Source organism: Maylandia zebra, linkage group LG8 (assembly GCF_041146795.1).
Source record: "Maylandia zebra isolate NMK-2024a linkage group LG8, Mzebra_GT3a, whole genome shotgun sequence".
NCBI lineage: Eukaryota > Metazoa > Chordata > Actinopteri > Cichliformes > Cichlidae > Maylandia > Maylandia zebra.
In genome coordinates, this window is record NC_135174.1 from 20,568,645 (window position 1) to 20,581,105 (window position 12,461).

Here is a 12,461-nt window from a genome sequence, read left to right on the forward strand (position 1 = left end):
CTGCGGTTGTCCTGGCTTTGTTCAGTAAAAAAAAAAAAACCTCTCCACTTTACGGCTGCAATATTCCACAGCTGGCTGCCTCTACATTTACGTGAAGCGTTTTATGCAGCGTTTTTTCATGCGTACTTCAAGTGAGTCTGAAAGCACAAGCACCACTACCACCACATTTTATACCGTGTTCGTGTTATTTCAGTTTTTTCTCTTGTTAGCAGGTCTCTTCAGACAATCATTGCCGTGTTTGGGGTGGAGGCAGCCACCGGCTGGGCACTATTACAATGCACACAACTCTGTGGCCCTTTAAAATCTGTTAGAGAAAATCACAATGAGATGTCCAAATCAAGCCCTGAGCCTCTGCTGCAAGAGTTATTTGCAAACTTTACTGAGAAGTCCAGTTTAATGTCATCGAGCACTTACAACACCAGGTTAAGTTAGTCAAGACAAGTTTGGTTTTGGTTTTTGCTGGTGTTGAAACAGCTTCTCATGTTTTTTTCTGCCTTTCTCTCTGTCCCTATCGGTCTGTTTACTTGTCCCTCCAGCTATATTTTCTTTCTTTTTTTCTTTTCTATTCTCTGCTCAAAATAAAAAATCCTAATAAAGTTCTAAAAAATATGACTATCAAGTGGACCACTATCCGGTCGTTAAGTGATGACGTGACGAATCCTGCTTCCGGGCCTAAAGTAGTCTGCGTTTAATATGGCTTTTGTGCTGTTAACATGTTTAATGTTTTGTATTTTCTTCTATTTAATCTCAAAAAGCTCCTAAAACAGTCAGTGATCACTGTTGACCTCCCTTGGCTTTTATTACCACTAATCATTTATTTAAGCTCAGTTTTTAAAACCTTAGGATGTAACTACAGCCCAGCCCATGCAGCAGTATATGAATGACTAACCTCGTATTGTGGATGGATTATCTCAGTTGTTCTCCTGGCTGAAGTTTGGTCCTTTTACAGCATCCTGCCATGCGATTACATTTGTTCCAGACCACCGAGAACACTCACGTTAACTTTTATCGAGTGGAAAAAAAGTTAGCTTGTTTATAGCTAACATAGCTGTGTCACTAGCGGTCACGTAGCACATCATTATATACCAGCTAGCCAAACTTCAGTAACCCTACAAACGTCACTGCTGTTTAGTTTTCTGTCTTCATTTATGTTGGAAGTGATAACAGAGCTGTACGTTTTAATTTGTTTCCAAAACCCCACAGTCAGGACATGCTATATTGTATTTAGATGGAAGCTAGTGAGCTAACTTCCTGCTAACTTCTAACTCCGTTAAATGTCATAAATTCCGTTTTCATGGAGGCCTGGATGTTAAACTCAATTGTTACACCTGGTAGAGCAGAACGCTGATCATTTTATTAAAGATGAAAGACTTTAGACAGTTTTTCAACTCTCAGTAATGCCATAGTGATCGTTTGACATATGGACCTGCAGCGGAGTTTAGGCCCAGACACGGCTAGTGACGTCAGACTTAACGACCGGATAGCGAATGCTGTAATGGTCCACTTGTAAAAGTAAATCTGTTTGGTATTTTTTGGCCTTCAGACAACAGATCTGATTGCTACACTGTCGGACACAGCAGACTACTCCAATCAACTCCAATTCTAACTCCTTCAATAACACTAAGCAAAATGTCGACATAATGCAATTTTAGACTGAGATGAGTCCAAGTCAAGTTTTACCATTTTGATTTAAGGTCTGGTAAAAGGTCAGGCAAACGGACAGAAATATCCATTTAGCCAAGTCCATCACCACTTACACTCTGTAGACAAACAAAATGAGCCGTTCAGTTTCTTAATTTTTGAATCAATTAAATTTAAATAGTGCCAAATGACTACAACAACCTAAATGCACTTTATATTGTAAGGTAAAAACCCTACAATAACAGAAGAAAAACCTCAAAAAAATCACACAACCCCTCCTAGCAGTTCCACAATGACCTGTAAGGGATACTGTTGCAAAGCATTTAAGAATCACAGTATATGATTGCATAAAGCATAGAATTCACCAATGCTTTGCTAACTCAGTAACCACAGAGCTCCAAACCTCCTCTGGCATTAACATCAGCACAGAAACTGTGTACTGTGAGATTCATGGCATGGCTGAGGAACTCCTATCAGTGTAATGTGAATTTTTTTAAAAAACATTTGGGTTAATTTAGTGATCTGACTCTCAGTGGCTCCAAAGTATATCGTTTGCTCATTTGCCTAACAAGCAAAAGCTCCATGATTTAAATCTGAGTGCTTTGGGGTTGGTTCAGGAAGGGCATCTGGTGAACAAATCTGCCAAATCAAACATGCAGAGCTACCTGCTGTGGTGACTCCTTGTGAGGAAGAGATCAGCTAAAAATAGTTAGAGATCTGCCTTCCCAGTAGTGCAACAAGGTAGTGCTTTCTTTTTAAGATGAAGTAGGGAGTTCACAGAGGCTGACAGAGATTCTCATCATGTTGGACTTGTGAATGCGGTGGACGGGTGGAAGTCCCATTCCTGTGTCCAAACTTTTATTAAGTGATATTTGGAATGCATCAGGAAAATTTAAACAAATGGCCATGTGTGACAGGTCCAGACCAACCCTTGAGATTGCAAGCCAAATTTTACTGTGAAAGGCAAATCCAAATCAAACATCTCATTTGAGATAAGTCCAAGTCAATTCTTACACAGTGATAGCAAACTGGTTGAGTCCTTTAAATTTCTCCATGTGTCACTTATCACAAATCTCACATCTGCAGTCCAGCTGGTGTAAAATTAGAGACATTACTTATTCACTTTAACATTTACAATCACGCCACCACCTTAAGCACAGTGGCATGATTGGATCATTTGCAGATGCCATTTGTGGCTTACTGCAGGAGGTCACAAGCAAGCGCTACATGAAATCATTACTATGAAAGGTGAGGTTTAAGCAAAAGGCTGAGAGAGTGGAGGGGAGAAAGGCAAAAAGGAAGTGAAGCAGGGGTGAATTAGAAAAAACGATAGAACATAATAAAAGAGTGGCATAATTGTGACAAGCTTTGACAGTATTATGGAACCAGCAGCAGCATGGCTCCTGCTCTCGGCACACAGTAGCAGCATTGTCCATCTTTCAGATCCCAACAAAGAGCTGGGGTCCTCTGTGGTCCGTTCCTCCCTCCCCTTCTTCCACCCCTCACCAGGGATGGATGTTGCTCTAATGCTGCCCACACAAGCTTGGCAGCTTTCTTTTCTCCCTCCCTCCAAGGACCTTGGCAAGTTCTTTGTACTTATATTTCTTCTATTCCTGTGCTATCTGAGGTTTATTTTAAAAACGACGAAATAAGAAACACTCCAGGAAGACTTCTACACAGATTGCACATTAAAAATGCCAACACTTCCTTTAGCTGGTGCAGCCCTCTGTATATATATATACATATAGGTGTAGGTGTGAAAGATGTTCTTCACTTTTCATGGGGAAAAAGTGAATGACAGGCTTTTCATCATGTTATGTTTTTTTTCCATATCTGTAGTTTGCAGTGGCATACAGTGATGTTCATGCAGCCACATCCTTTATGAGATGAGAGCACTATAAATGCAGTCCATTTATGTTTTGTCACCACAAAGCCTGATCTAACATAGTGAAAACACATTTTAGAAGAGCTGTGCTTCTGCCACGGCGTTTCTCTCCCTTCTCTATCCCTGCCTTCACTGCTCTTTGATACAAAACAAATCGATACAAAGGAAGAGAAAAGCAATAGTGTGTCAGAGTGTGTCTCTCTGAAGAAATGTGGCTTAAATTCCAGAGATTACATTTAACTGGGGAAATGTCAAGGTGGATAACATTACCTGTTACCTATCCGGGGTTCACTCTCAACTTGGCAACCAATGAATTCACTGTTAATGGATGGACAAGAAGAGAGGCAAAAAAAACACCATAGCATATCCACTGTATTGGGCCATTCTGGCTCTTTGGGTGTTTTTTTGCTCCCGGCTCTCAGCGGCCCAAGTTGAAAGTGCACCTTGTGTGACACAATAGTAAACTTGTTCTTAAGTCCATGCACATTTACTGCAATATTCAAGACAATAAAGGGCAATCAAATTCTTATGACCCTGTGTGAATTCAGAAAAATGCGTTATAAAAATCTAACCGGCTATTTTGTCATGTGAGTAAATGAGTAAGTTTACCAGGAGGGGTGTTTTTACGAGAGAGATTATGTGGGGAATTATTCCCCATATCGTAATTGTCTTTCTTTCAGCCTTACAGTGGAAAAGAAACACTGAACTTGTAAACATCGTAATGTGTAATTTATTCCCACCATGATGGATGCTGGAGCTTAACTGTTAAAGTGACAATTTCCCTCAAACCAAATTTGCATATTTATTCCCTGAACTGTTGCTCTGTTTATCCATCCACATTGATTTGGTATCAGATGGACAGTTTTGAAGGTAGAAATGGCTCCATTGTCTTGAATATAACAGATCCAGGCCCATTCATACTTGCCTTGTGGTGCTTAAAAGGATCAGAATAAATAAATACATTTTTTAAAAAGAGGGTATTTTGAACAAATCCACGACATCTGCACAGAAGGCCATTTGGCCGCTATGTTTTTATTTCCAGAAACAACCCCTGAGTCTAATATTGAGAGCTATAAAATGTTGCTAGCTTTCCAAAAGATGCAGAAGGATGTGAGGAACACAGCGTGCAATGACATCATGATTATCTTATTTCAAGGTGATCTCAACCCTACTTTCTGGTGTCTCCATCCTAAGGTGTTTCACCTGTACCTGACTGTTTCCCCTGTGTAAACTCTGTTTTTCCCCTCTCTTCTCTGCCAGATAATAGAATATGTACTTAGTTTTCCAGCATTGGAGGCACTTTTATGTCACCAAACTCATTTTTACTTAAATAAAGTGTTTAAATTATTACTCCTGCTGAGTCTGTATTTTGTGTATGATTACACAGTATATAAATACTCAACAGACAGTTTATTAGGCACACCTTTCTACTAAATAGACTGGCACTTATATAACACCTTTTTACTCAACTTGAGCACTCAAAGCACATCATACCACAAGCTGAATTCATTTAATCAGAAACATATTTATACAGCACTTCTTTTCTATGCCTGTGTATTTTTTAAAGCTCAAAGTTCAGCATCTTGCCCAAGGACATGTGGAATGAAGGTGCTGGGGATCGATCCACCAGCCCCCTGACTGGTAGATGGCCTGCCCTTCTGGCTCAGCTGGACGATGGATAGATGGAGTGGTGTGGTTTGGGGAATAGTGGCAGCTGAGGAAAGAGGCACACCTGACTTATATCGCCTTATTAGGGACCAGAGGAGGACACAGATCGCTGTGTGGTTTTGTAATGCAGTTGGCACTCAAATGGTAAGAATAAAAAAAAACTGTGTGTAAATATCCCATTCTCTCTCATCCTTACTGAGGAGAACACATGGCGTTAAAGGCTACTGGCACAATCAGCAGTTTCTGAAACATTTAGACCAGCTCCTCCGGCACCAACAACCATGCCACGTTCAAAGTCACTTAAATCACCTTTCTTCCAGAGAGATAGCACGCTGTCAACCATCTGCAGTTAACAAGCAGCTGAACAAGGGTACCTAACAAAGTGGAAGAAGAGGAATGCTTTGTTCTGCAGAGTGACCCCAGTGGGTACGTTGAATGTAGATCATTTGCAGAGTGGATGCACTCAGAAATGAATTATCGTTACTAGCTAAGGCTGCAGTCACATTCTGCACCTTGCTGCCCGTCACAGGAAAATAAGACGGTTTGCTTTTGTTTAGGGATCTGTAAAGCACGGTCCACATGTGTTACGCATCACTACAGGCCCTCGGTGATACCTTAGCAAGAGGTTAGGAATAACCTACATTACATGGTACTTCTGCAAGTAGGACAGGTCAGTTCAGCTAAACTTAAAATCACAAAATTTAAATAAATAAATAAATAAAATGCAATTTCATTTATGAACTGAGAAGAAAAATATAGTCAACTAAAAGTAAAGAATCTCTAAAAGTTGGTAAGCTGTTGAAAGTAAATTATAAATTATTATGACTTATAATATATGTTACATTATCCATATTTGTTTGTAGTCAAATTAACCCACATCTTCTTTCTCTATGAGTACTGACTTCTAAGTTAGATTGAAGCAAAGGTTGTTTCTTTGGTTAAAATTTGTTCTACCTTCTATAATTACCTGAGAGTTGTCTCGATCCTTGTTCGAGTGGTTACAATGGGTACCTGGCTGCCAGGCATTTCTCATGTTTTTAGTGGAGTCTGTATGTGGGAGAAGAGCAACCTTGAAAAAGAGTCCAATTCTGAAACAGCAAATTGCATCTAGCCAATCCCCACTGGGTAAAAAACACCTGCCGGAGCCCAAACTGCCTCTACGGTCAGCGTTCTCTGTTGGAGACATGATACTGAGATAAGCTAATGATTCCCACCTCAAAAAACGGTACAAACAGAGCCACGATGGGTGGGTGATACAAAGCCATGTCAGCAGTTGGCAGTCATCACTAACGCTAATTGCAGCCTTTGTCCTTTTAGAGGAGAGAAAAAGCTTTTCCAGGTACAACGATGCAATTGCTTGGCCTGATTTTATCACATCAGTCTGTCAGATTACAGCAAGGCTCCACACCAGCAGCTCACTTTGCTTTTCTGAACTCACTGTCAGGGGCTAGTTTAAAAATTCTAGCACACATTTTTATTTGACATCTATCTCCAACTTGTGGTCCAGTTTTTCTTTTGGGCCTCTGCTGAATCACAGCGCCTTTGCCTCTGCAAACAAGCTGTCAGGGTCAGTATTATCCAGCTTAGACTGATGTGTGCTTTGACCATCAGTTACTTCAAAACAGTAAAAGCTACAAAGTCAATCTAAGTTTGCTGCAGATCGCCAGCACATTTCATTCTACCCTCTCTCACATGAAATTCTTCATCTGATACCACGCAATGAGAGGGAGAGAGGAAGGGAGAGTGAGCTCCAGCTTCTGTCACTGAGCCACACCGGGAGCATACTAATATCAGCTCAGTCCAGCTGCTCTCCACGCTTGGATAGATAAGCTTGATTATGAAGCATTACAGAGCCGCCCTGTCTGACGACACAAACCGCTGAACTGTGTCACAAAGGTGAATGGCCACAATGCGGGGAAGTGACTGGCCAATATGAAACAGAGCAGGATTCAGCTTGTTAGGTGTCTGATTTCTCATTATTCTACCAAGGGCTTAAAAATTGGTTTAAGGGACCATTTTTGATTAAATGTAGCTGTTTATTTTTTTTCATGTGAATCTAACTGCTGGTCAGACAGCCTCTGGGTGGCAAGGGTCATTTTTACTAGTTGCATCCACATGTGGTTTCCTGTTAATAGTGGATTCAGAAAATGGTTAAGGGCCATTTAGAGCCCCAACCTTTTTTTCCGCCACAGACCGGTTCACGTCTGACAATATTTTCACGGGCTGGCCTTTAAGGTACATAACAAAATAAAACCAATACCGGTACCAAGATTTAATCATACCACACGGGAAAACACCCGGGGAAACCGAGTTAACGATAAAAATAATAAAAAAATAACCATAAAAACCCTGAAAACCATAAATTCACACCCGAGCCTCAACTCTCGCGGGGCGCGGGGTTTGGGACCGCTGATTTGAACCATCCCTCAATTCTTCAGACTTTTCAAGCAATCATATTTTTTTGAGAATTTTAGAGATTTTAAAATTTAGAGAATTTTAGATTATAAATTTACAGTTTGTTACTGGTAGCGTGTCACAAATTAAAAAAATAATAATAATTTGTTCCTGAATTTGTGGCAAATGCCAAAGGTAGCGCAGTTTGACAGGAATAACATAGTATTTTTTTGCACCAACGACATGATTGGAAAACACAATTGGACCAGGTCAGTCATTGATTGGCCTCCCCAAGGTCCGGACCTCAAAGTTATTGAAGCAGCGTGGGATCATCTTGAAATAGAAATGACAAGAAAGCTTGTCTAAGAGAGTTCAGACTCTGTTGATGTCATTTGTCATATTAAATATTGACTTTGAAGTTCATTAAAATTGTACAAATTCCGTTTTTGACATTTATACTGTATTTCCATGCACATTTGGTCATGTGCCTCATTTACTTAGCAAAATATAAAGAATTAAGATGTGACTAAAGAGCACTACTGCACCAAAAGTTAGGTGTAGTCTTGGTTAAAAGTAACTAAAAACTGTGTTAGATTTTGGGGATTAGGTCCTTACCTTTTGCAGTGCAAAATGTTCATTGTTGATCCAGGTTTAAAGGTTCAAAACCTACTACTGGGACTGCAGAGATCTTTGATGAGGACTTTTGGCTGCTTGTTAATATAGAAACTCCAGATTTGTGGAACTTCATTAGTTTGAAAGAGAAATCTTTGTTTTCCATCTTCTGGGGAGGGCTATCCAAGCTAAAAACCAAAAAAAACCAGCTCTATCGTTGTTAGGTCGTGGTGTGATATTTTCAGTCTTACGTAAGGCCAGCAGACATGGAAAACTCCTATCACTTGGGTGTGACATCACCCCTCAAATAACTACTGTGTATTCTCCTATGCTCAGCAGGTCAAAGTGTTACCAGGCAAAGTTTTCACGAGTCTCATTAAGAGCACCAGGCAGGCCCATCATAAATGCACTGAATTTATGGAATTCATAAAGTGGGGTGCCAAAATCTCAAGGGTGTGCTTGTTTGGTGTTTCAGTAGTAAGCAAGCACGCATTGAGAGGACTCTGCTCAAAAGCAGGGTTATTGGAATGTCAACACTTTTAAGAAGATGGATGTATACTTGGAAAATAGAGTGAATCACCCCATTAAATTGCAGTTAACAAAAAGGTCAGTGATTTCAAGTTAGACATGTTCTAAGCAGTTCCAGCAGAAAAGCATTAAGGCAGTCTGAGAAGGCCATTGGTGGTGGATGCGTAGCACTGAACCACATGTAGGTGGCTAAAAAAGTGAGTCCGTTTTGAGCTGTATTGTTACATTACATTAATGTTAATGCATCATATTAGTTTAGCTCTTTTTTCAACTGGTTCTTGCTCATTGGGTAATGCAAAATCTACAACAGAGAGTAATCCCAGATAAATCAATATGTGACATTATTGGGAGGTCATCCCCACACTGCTATAAAGACAAGCAGATATGGCATATTCCCCTAGCATCACCAGGTCTATGGTATGCTGATAGCCCCAGGCATGGAGCTGTGGCGTGTATAAGGATGAAGCAGAGGGGGCTGTTTTGAATTCCCCCAGTGGAGGGCCAGTGTGCAACTAACATACCATGAGGTCTGAATGTGCAGCTTCAGCAGGATTCTGAAGGACACTTAAGGATCAAAGCCCTGCAGAATGCCTTTGAATTCTGGAGGTGCATGAGTCAAAATTTAAAGTTAAAAGTCCGAGGGAGCAGTAATGACAGAATTTTGTGTGTGACTGTGTGATTTTATTCATCAGTGCTTCCCTGTGAGGGATTTGATTTTAATACAGGAAAGGAGCAGAGGATAAAAGATTATGTGAATGTGCTTCAGTCTAACAATAACTGGCAACTTCCTGTGTGTGAGTGGTGTTCAAAGGGTGTTCCACACATTCACTCACATGTATAAGGAATGTCACACACTTTGTCACGTTTTGACAAACCGGGGAGGAGACTCTGCTGTCACATCAAAAGCTCTCATCATTTGTCCCTGTGTGTGTGTGTGTGTGTGTGTGTGTGTGTGTGTGTGTGTGTGTGTGTGTGTGTGTGTGTGTGTGTGTGTGTGTGTGTGTGTGCATATGTAATTTCCTTCCTACCTACCATGTGTCAAAAGGGAATGCTTTTGGGCAAAAGCATAAAACTTTTAATTAAAGTGTCACTCTTTGCTTTGCTTCTGTCTGCTAGAGATGTCAATGCTTGCTATACATCCTACGTGGCTAGAAAACCCTGGCAAATGTAGTCTGCTGGTAGTTTCACACCTAACATGATAGATATTATATCATCAGTCACGTTAAAAATGTGAAAACTCAAGGGCTCTGAACTATGATTGAAACTCGTCAGTTAGACAGAAAGCCATTTAATGTGTATGCAGTACTTATTTTAATACAGTTCTGTGCAAAGTTTTAGCCACCCCTGATTTCTTTATATTCCGCTTGCTTTTGACAGTTGACAGTTACCCAGGCTTTCTGAAGGTCTTTCAAAGGACACGTGCAGATGAGGAATAGTGAACATATTTTGAGAAAGGACATTAAAGATGGAACAGCCAGGCAGGAGAGAAAGAGGAAGACCACAGAGGGGGGATTAGTGAGAAAGAGGGTTGGTGTGAGAGAAGAAGGTGTGAGGGATAGGGTGAGATGGAGGCAGATAATCTTCTGCGGTGATCCCTACATTAACCAGGCAAAAGACTGTGGTAAACAAAATACAAGAACACAAAAAAAACAATTTCTCGAGAAAAAACTGGTGTTTTGTAACATTCTGGGGAAAATAATAAAGGATTCCAGACAAACCACTACAGTAAAATGCGTGTCAGGCACATTAATTATAGTGCTAGCTTTAGAAGTCCTGAGCCGCACGTAATTTCTTTATATTTTGGTTCCTTTGTTGTAATTTTTATATTAGCCTTGAGCAGTAGTTTGCCAGGCTTTCTGAAGGTCTTTCACAGTTCTTTGGACATCGGTTGCTTTTTCATTAATTTTCAATCCAGTCCTTGTACCTGACCATTTTCAGAGGAATGTTTGCTCTTTGTTAAGTCATGTAACACAAGCGTAGGGGTCATTCAAACATAAGGAAGGCATCTAACTCAAGAGATTAGCCAATGTTGTGTCTCGACAGACCTTACTGTGAGATTATCCTGATGGCTGAAGACCTTTCCTCAGCACTGAAGGCGTGCCAACATTCACTGACTTGGCTAATAAAAAGAAATGTGACATCCTTTTTAGTGATAAATTAGCTCAGACAAAGAGCAGGAGCAACATTGCTGATTCATATCATCTCTGGCCGATAATGAACGGAAAGGCTTTCTGTCCTCCAGCGACCAAGGGCCGCCTTTTTACACAGTGTTGCGCCATGCTACCATTATCACTGACGCTGTGAGTTCTCACAACACTTTAATGCACCTTTGATGGCTTCCATCGTGAGAGACATTGGCAGAAACCGCTGAAGTTAAAAAGTGACATTTCATGTTTGCAGAGCTCTGTTTACAGAGACGTGGTGCTGCATCAGCTGCAGAGTGCCACTGCGATGCTTAAACTTGTGATGTATCCTTTATGACACTGAGAGCTTCTGTGGCAGCTTGCCCATTCCAGACTTGCATCTCCTTGTCACTGCAAGTCGCTGTTTGATACTTTAGGCTTCCAGTCTCCTTTGAAAGGGCCCTACATGCAAACACATTTTTCTTTTGATTCATCACCTTGGGTTTGAGCAGCACTTAGCCCAGTACATCCATCCCTTTGTTGAAGAAACAAACACCATATGCACTGGGTTAATTTATCCTCCCCCTCCTGTTTCCTAAATGTGCCATGCACTTACTTCTCGTATAAACTCTGTCTAAATCCTCTTGTAGGACATGCAGAATGACCTTTCAGTGTTTTGAGGCCTGAGACTCAAATTCCTGTGGGCACCATTATGGTCCCGTTTCTCCTGGTCATTTGTTTTTCTTTTTTCTTCTCTCCATCCAACAGTGCAAGCTGAGCCCACATCCCTCTCCCCGCTCCTCCTCCTCCTCCTTCCTGCTGCCTCCTCCTCTTCGCTCACCTCAGTCCCAAACACTGTAAACAGTGAGGCTTTGTGTGGAGCTGTTGTGGCCAGTCTGCAGGCTAAGCCAAGTCCTTATGAAACATCAGTTTGTGCATGGTTTTGACCGAGTTAGCGCCCAGCTTCTTTGGTTGACCTGAAGAGACAAGAGGGCGGCGGTGACTGGTTCTGTCTGCGGCTTATGCAGCCTTCAAATACTCATAGGCATATTTCGGGGCCACGAGTGGCGGTGTGTTCTCATTTTACTGTGGTCTCGGTGTCACGGTAGACTCATGTGAACCTTGGGTACCTCCTACTGGAATAGTGGCCAAACATGTAACAGTGGAATCAGTGGCAAGCAGTTTAGATTAGGATGAATCATAGTTTGGCTAAAATTAGAATCAGCTGTGTTAAGACTTTTTATGGGGAGTTCCAAATTAACTGCTCGACTGAAGGAGAAGATGGGCGTTTGAACACTTGGAAAAAACATGTCTGGTTTATATCTGAAGACTTAACAACCTCACAATAACAATTCTGTGATCATCAAAGTTATGCCATAATGTAAAGACAAAGGCCGTCACTGCCTTTTGTTTTGTCTATATAGTAGGAACCACCCAGTACTCCTTTAAAGGTAATGTTGACCACTGCGAAATACCCAGATCGTGATCACATTCATCATTAAGTAATTCCTTTGATGTCTCAGCTGTGCATATTCTGAGCATTCTTTGTGTGTGTTTGTATTTTGTATTTGAAGTCAGTTGAATTAATCACACTCTGGCAACAGGCTCAC